The sequence below is a fragment of the Peromyscus leucopus genome, chromosome 17, assembly GCF_004664715.2.
Source record: "Peromyscus leucopus breed LL Stock chromosome 17, UCI_PerLeu_2.1, whole genome shotgun sequence".
In the NCBI taxonomy this organism is placed as follows: Eukaryota; Metazoa; Chordata; class Mammalia; order Rodentia; family Cricetidae; genus Peromyscus; species Peromyscus leucopus.
Genome location: NC_051077.1, coordinates 24179287 through 24187385, shown reverse-complemented (window position 1 = coordinate 24187385; position 8099 = coordinate 24179287).

Sequence of the window (8099 nt, the reverse complement as noted above, 5' to 3'; positions counted from 1 at the left end):
AGACTTATGCATGGTTTGTTATTATTTACTACATTATCAGCCCCATGGAAGATGTAATCATGACATGGTCAAGAATAATGAAAGATGGTACAAAGAGTAAATTTACACAGTTTCATTAAGTAAATGACAAGGACAGAAATAGCTAAAGATACAAAGAAGAATGTTTTCTGCCCCTGTAGTTTTTCTTTCTAATACAAAACTTTGTGGTGGTTGAAAAAAATGAAAAGATATAATACACTGAAATATCAAAGTAAGGATGTCCATTTCATCCTCTGTCACTCAGAATAAATGGTTTTTAAAATTGATTATGTACTCATTATGCTTAGTAGCTTAAAGTAAAATGCAGTGTAAAAATAACAAAACAAAATTTATGTTAAGTCTATGCAAACATTCTTAAGTCGTTTAAGGAACATGTTTTATCAGGTAGAAATATATACTAAAGAGGTGGTTAATTGCTATGTAAACAATACTAATGCAGGTGGGAAAACAAAATATTTCTAATCTCTCCAAAAACATGGACTAGTACTTAAATAACACAATCAAGAGTTAGTAGATGTAAGAGGTTTTGAAGTTACAATAGTATAAATATTTTTAAACATTTATTTTTTTTATACTATTGGCTTTTTCACTTAAGTTTTTTATTTCAACCTAGCATAAGAGGTATATAGTTTATTTGTTTTATTGTCACAACTAATTCTTTAATTCTCATTTTTTGTGTGTGTATATGTGTACTTGTGAATGTTCTGGTATCTACAGGCACAAGGAGAAAATAATGAATTCCTAGAGTGGAGATGCAGACAGTTGTGAAATGCCTGATGTGGATGGGGGAAACCAAACTGGGGTCCTCTGTAAGAATAATGAGTGTTCTTAACCACTGAGCCATCTTCAGCCCCAATGATTTTTGCTTAATAGGACTTTTTATCAATTAGAAGTGTTTTTTATTTCAGAAATATAAGACTGAAAGAAATTATAGAATTTTATAAAGTTATCTTATGCCCTAACAACAGATTTATAGTAAGAAATTGATTTGCATATGCCTAACCAGAATAATAACACTAATGTTACTAACACAAAAGTACTTCAATGTAATACTTCCTTTTTTTTTTTTTTTTTTTTTTTTTTTTAATTTTTTTTTTATTTTATTTTAGAGCTGAACAAAGATGTTGCTATGCATAAAGTACCAAGGCAATACTTCCTTTTTAAAGGTTTATTTATTTTGATTTTATGTGTATGAGTGTTTTGGCTACTTATAGGTCCATGTACCATGTGCATGCCTGATGCCCCAGCAGACCAGAAGTAGGTGTTGGATCCCCTGTATTTGGAGTTACAGACAATTTTAAGCCACCATGTGCATGGGATGAAACCTGGGTCCTCTGGAAGAGTTGCCAGTGCTCTTAACCATTGAACAATTTCTCTAGCCCCTAACTGTAATATTTCTTATTGTATTTTCCTTTCCTGGGAAAGACTGATTAAAAATGGCTATAAAGGTAAGTTTCTGAACCCACCCCTCAAACAGAAATGTTTTCAAAAACTGAAGTACTTTTTGAACAACTAAAAATGTTTCATGCTTTGTTGTTCAAGCGGTACATCAATCATGGTGACTTAAGAAAAGCAAACACTCTGAATACAGAAAGAAGCATCAGCATTGACTGCATTCTTGAGTGTAATTCTTACATCTTCCCCAAGAAAATGTTTCTCTAAATTGCTTGCAAAAAAACACAAATTTACCTAAGTGAACCATAAGCAAATACTATTTTATCTAGCAATTGTTTATAGGACACAGTGCACACATGAAAATCCCATATTCTTTTTCCCCCCTTAATTTTAGTGCTGGAATGACCACTGACTGAGCATACCTGCAATTAGCAGTTTTCTGCTACATTTAGCAAAATCCTAGGCAAATGGTTATACAAATAGATTTCTCTTTTAAGAACATGTGTTCCATTTGAGTTACCTGAGAATTCTGTTGTCTGATTAATGTTCTTCAGAATGACAACAGAACTATATGACAAGGATATGTATATCTCTACACACACACACACACACACACACACACACACACAACACACACACACACACACACACACACACTTATTTGCTTGATGCACTTATACAGTTATAACCATGTCCTCATGTGAAGAAAATCTTGAGTCCCCATTTACTTTGTAAAGAGAGGAAATAATATTTGTAAGGATGTCTTATCACTCTTACTATTGTGGGAGCTACACAAATTTCAGTACCAAGGCTGGAGAATGTCCATGTTTCCCATCCCCATCAACTCCCCCTTGGCACCATCCTCAATCTCTCAGGGCCCATTGTTTGTCTTTTTAAAGCTTCTGCTCTGTAAACTCCATTCCTTCAAATGCTGCAAGCACACTCCCAGCTTCTATCTTGTTTGTTCTGCCTCCCATGATGCTTTGAACATTCTCCTCAAGTCTCTAAATTCCTCCAGCCCCATTTTGCTGGCTAAATCCAAAGCCACTTCAGCAATTTTCAATAGTTGTCCCAACAATACCCTACGTCAAAGACCCAAAGTTCAAATCCATTTCTTAAAGCTGCTCTAACAAATTGCCACAAAATTAATGTTTTGGTCATATATTTTCCCCTCCCCCAGCTCCCCCCTGTAAGATGAATTGTTAAAGGTCTTATTAATTAAAAACCCAGAGCCCGATATTGGGTTAAAGACCAAGAGATCAGAGGAATAGGAAAAGCCAAGGCTGACCTCACCTCACCAATTCCTCCAAAGAGACCTATTCCTTGTATATCCACACCTATATGCGTTTCTGTTCTGCCAACTCACTTCCTCTCTCTGCCCAGCTACATCACTTCCTGCCTGTCTGTGCAGGCCTCCAGACCTCTATGGCTAGTGCTGGCATTAAAGGTGTATGTCACCATGCCTAGCTCTATTCCCCAGTGTGGCCTTGAACTCACAGAGATCCAGATGGATCGCTGCCTCAGAAATGCTAGGATTAAAGGTGTGTACTACCATTGTCTGACTTCTGTGTTTAATATAGTGGCTGGCTTTTTCCTCTGAACCTCAGATAAGCTTTATTAGGGTACAGAATATTTTGGGGGATGTAATATATCACCACACCCCCAGCTCCTCCCCTCCTCTCTACCCACTCAACCTGGAGTTTTCTCTCTTGTGTCACTCTCTGTATGTCTCTGTCTGTCTCTGTCTCTGTCTCTCTCTCTGTATCTCTCTCTCTGTATCTCTTTCTGTCTGTCTGTCTCTCTGTGTCTGTCTGTCTCTCTGTGTCCGTCTGTCTGTCTCTCTCTCTTTCTCTCTCTCTCTCTCTCTCTCACACACACACACACACACACACACACACACACACAAACACACACACACATACACACAGTGTCTGTTTTGTGTTGACCAGCTATACCTTAGCATGGGGTCTGGCCTGCAGTGTGATTAATATACCTAATAACACTCCACATTTGTGTGTGTGTGTGTGTGTGTGTGTGTGTGTGCTGATTTTCCCTTTGATAGCAGATGTTAATTACAAATAGCCTCTTGTTTAGAAGGTGGAACCTGTGTCCCTATCTTCCTTTCAGTACTAGGACTCTGTCTACCTTGCACTGAGGTAGGTCCTTTGTGTGATGCCATAGACTCTGGGAACTCATATATGCATTAGTCCTGTTGTGCCTGGAAGACACTTTCTTTGTAGTAATCTACCACCTCTAGCTCTCACAGTTTTTATGCCTGCTCTTCTGCCTATATCCTGAGCCTTGATGGGGAGGGATTTGATGAAGGCATCCAACTGACTTAGGAATAAGTACTCCTAGCTCTCTCAATCTCTGCTCATTGTCCAGTTGTGGGTCTCTGTGTTAATTCTCACCTACAGCATGAAGAAGCTTCTCTGATAAGGCCTGGAAGGCACTGATATATAGGCATAGCAATATGTCATTAGGAGTCATTTTATAACTATGTTCATTTAGCAAAATAATAGTAATGGGTTTCACCTAGGCTCGTGACCTATCTAGTCTCTAGTTCTTTACCAGTGTCAGATATGGGTTCCATCTCAGAGTAGGCCTTAAATCCAGTCAAAAAGTGGTTGGCTAACCTCACAATAATTGCCACAATTGCACCCGTGTATCTTGTAAGTAGGTTGCTATAGTGGCTTATAAGATTTGGAGCTGGGTGATATTGGTGATTACCTCTGTTGTCTGGTAGTGTATAGAGTACCTCAAACATCATTAATGCTATTCAGTAAGAGTAAAGCTTCTAGTTGGGTACCAGCTCAACCATTTTTGTGTCTGAAGATGTAAGCATTGTCTTCAGCAATAGGACCCTACCATCAGGCTGTAGAGAGAAAAAAATAACCTTGGCAATAATCCATGATTTTTGGGAAGGTCCATGGCACTCTTTTTTTTTTTTTTTTTTTTTTATTTTTCGAGACAGGGTTTCTCTGTGTAGCTTTGCGCCTTTCCTGGAACTCACTTGGTAGCCCAGGCTGGCCTTGAACTCACAGAGATCCACCTGGCTCTGCCTTCCCAGTGCTGGGATTAAAGGCGTGCACCACCACTGCCCGGCCCCATGGCACTCTTTTAGTCAATGACTCAACACAATGTAACCTTTTCATGGTACTGGATGTTTTACCTGTTAACATAAGATGTCTAGTTGAGTGATTCTCTCCCCAAGCATATGGCGACACCATTTAAATTTAAATTCTTTTCATGTATGTGTATTTTAGAAAGATTCTACAGTAGTAGGTTTCTATCTTACTCTTTATTACTGTGAAGAGACATGACCAAGGCAGCTTATAAAAGAATGAATTTAATTGGGGACTTGCTACAGTTTAAGATGACAAATCCGTAGCCATCACGTCAAGGAGCATGGAAACAATCAGACAGGCATGGGTCTGGAACAGTAGGTGAGAACTTATATCTTATCTGCAAGTTGAAGACAGAGAAGGAGAGAGGGAAAGAAGGAAACAGAGACAGGGAGACAGACTGTGCATGGAATCAGCTTTGGAAACCTCAAACCCTTCCCCCAGTGACACACTTCATCCCACATGGCCACACCTCCTAATTCTTCCCCAAATAGTTCTACCAACTTGAAACCAAGCTTTCAAATAGATGAGCCTATGAGAGCCATGCTCATTGAAGTCACCACAATTTTCACAAGATTTTTTTTCAAAATAATTTTAGTGTTAATTGTCTCTCCCCATATCAGCTCTTTTAATTTACCCTGATCTCCTATTCTTCTCCCCATTTAATCCTAGTCTAATTTCCCCTTTATCTTTCCATACACAAGTACCTTGCAGTTTACAGGTTAGAAGTACAAAATCAGTGTCAGCAGGCGCTAATTAAAATGTTATCAAGATGTGTTCTACCAGGAGCTCCTAGAAGGAATTTCTCCCTTCATAAGCATTTTAGCTTTTAGAGCCCATCCAAATTCCTTAGTTCAGGGCTCCTTCCTGTCCCTTCTACTGATGTCCATTATGGTATCTTCCTCTCTGATGATCACCCTCTGAATTCCACCTATGTGTATCTTTACAATCACTCTGGTTTACAGAGAAAAATTCAGGGTAATCTTTGCATCTCAAGCTCCAGAATCATCTCTACATGGTCCATTTTCCCACATAAGGAAAGTGAATTCTAGAAAGTTCTTTTTGTTGAGTTATGGACCTTGTCTGACATCTGCATAGATGAGTTCCATTAAACTCACAAACTAAAGTCCTTATTCCCAATGGGATTAAATTGAAAGATGGAACTTTGTAGTAATTAGGTATGGGCAAAATGGTCACAGAGTGGAGCAGTTGTGATGAGGATAGAGCCCCATGAGAGGAGGTATCGGAGTCATCTTCATCTCAATCTCAGTCCTTCTTTCCCAGCACCCCTAGAAATCTCTTTAGAAATTAAGTGCAGTAAGATCTCCAATTTGCCATGTTTGTGCCTGTGCAATGTGTGTGTGTGTGTGTGTGTGTGTGTGTGTGTGTGTATCTACATACTTGAGATTTGTATTTTATAAACTATTCCTTCAAATGTTCCATGGTTACGCAAACTTCCTACCTTTGCTTGGCCTGTCATAATTTGAAATAGAAGAGTCCAAAGGATCAGTTTGTCTGTAGTCTAACAGATAAAAAATTTTTAAATAAACAAGAGTGACTTCTGAATAAAGAAAATTTTTATACTGTCCTTATGTAACCCAGACTGGTTTAAAATTCATGATTTTCCTGCTCTAGCCACCCAGCTGTTAGGAATATAGATGTGTACTACCATGTCTGGCTTAAGAAAAACATTTTTTGTTTTTTGGGTTTTTTTAAGATTTATTTATTTATTATGTATACAGAAAAGGCTGCCAGATCTCATTACAGATGGTTGTGAACCACCATGTGGGTGCTGGGAATTGAACTCAGGACCTCTGGAAGAACAGTCGGTGCTCTTAACCTCTGAGCCATCTCTCCAGCCCAAGAAAAACGTTTTATAAAGATTTTTGTGAGGGGCAAGAGAAATGGCCCAGTGGTTAAGAGTACTCAGTGATCTATAGAGGACCCAAATTCAGTTTTTACCACCACATAGCCATTCAGAACCATCTATAACTCCAGTTCCAAGGGATCTGCTGTCTTCTTCTGTCTTCCAGCAGTAACAGACACACAGGTGGTACACATTCACACGTTCATGGAAATAATCATACACATAAAATAAATGTTTAAAAATATTTGTGAAGACCCGAGATGTAGCTCAGTGCTGGAAAATCTTAACTGGGCATGTGGTACGGCCCTGAATTCCAACCTTAGCACTGCAAAAACAAAACAAGATTTTGCAAATATTGGTGTTTCTATTCCTTTTGCAGTCTACATAATAAATCTTTTGGAAGACTTACTAAAAATGTGATGGTATTCACATGGGGGCCATGGGCAGTCATCATTTATTAATTCCATGAACTCCTGCCTTACATGCTGACTGCCTGAGACTCTTCTGCCCTGACTGTGGGATTTCTCCTTGTGTCTCCCATACTTTCTAACACTTTATTAAAACATGCTAGAGTTGTGCTTAGTATTACTGCTGTCCACAGGCCCTAATTCCTTATTCCATGCATGTGTTAACTCAAGATTCTTCCCCAAGGACAGTTACTCTGAAGCAAGGGCTTAAAGGTAAGACAGAAGAGTCAGTCCGTTCATTGCCTCTCAGTTCCACACCACTAACTCCTCAAATCTCTACCCATCTTTCCACCTGCTCACAAGGTTTAGTGGCCTCTGAAAAAAGTAGTAAAAATGTATCTCTTAAAAGTTAAGGAGCACAGCAGTCATCAGAATCACTGGACTGTTTAAGAGACTGTGCAGCTAATTCAATGTCTTCATTAAATGCCTCTCTGTGGCAATCCTGGAGTTGATGGCTGTCTTGTGAACTGTCAGTAATTATTGTAGTTGCAATTTTATTAGTCTTGGGGAGCACAGTTATATTTTCTGCCATTTTCATTTGCAGGAAACACTGTTGTGGACTTTTCTCCCCCTCTTCCCCCCCCCACTTTGGTTTTTTGAGACAGGATTTTTCTGTGTAGCTTTGGAGCCTGCCCTAAAACTCACTTTGTAGACCAGGCCAGCTTCCAACTCACAGATTCACTTGCCTCTGCCTTCCGAGTGCTGGGGTCAAAGGCATACACCGCCACACCCAGCATGGACTTGTCTTAATTCATGAAATGAGTTCAGACCACCCCAAGCATTACAATTAATGAATCCACACCAGTCAGCAAGACCTCATTTACAGAATATGTGTGGTCCTGGTTCTGTACTTCCAGAATCTTACCAAATAAACTCAACTTCATGTTTAGTTATGTTCTTCACTGTGAATATTTACTTTTGTTTTTTCTAATTATCCTTATAGAATAATGAAATTTGGGTAGACTCAAACACACTTTAAATACACTCTTACAAAATTGTGCCTTTCGCCTGTGAACGTGGAAGCCTGAAGCATGTCTCTGTCACCGCCACCTGTGTCCCATGTCCACAAGCTTCCATATGGTCCCAAAATAGCACCACTAGCTTGGAACCACCTGTTTAAACATGTGAGTCTGTAGACAACATTTCATATTCAGACCGTAGCATCTCTTTCCCTCATAACAGTATAGAATCCACAGTCCTTTTTTT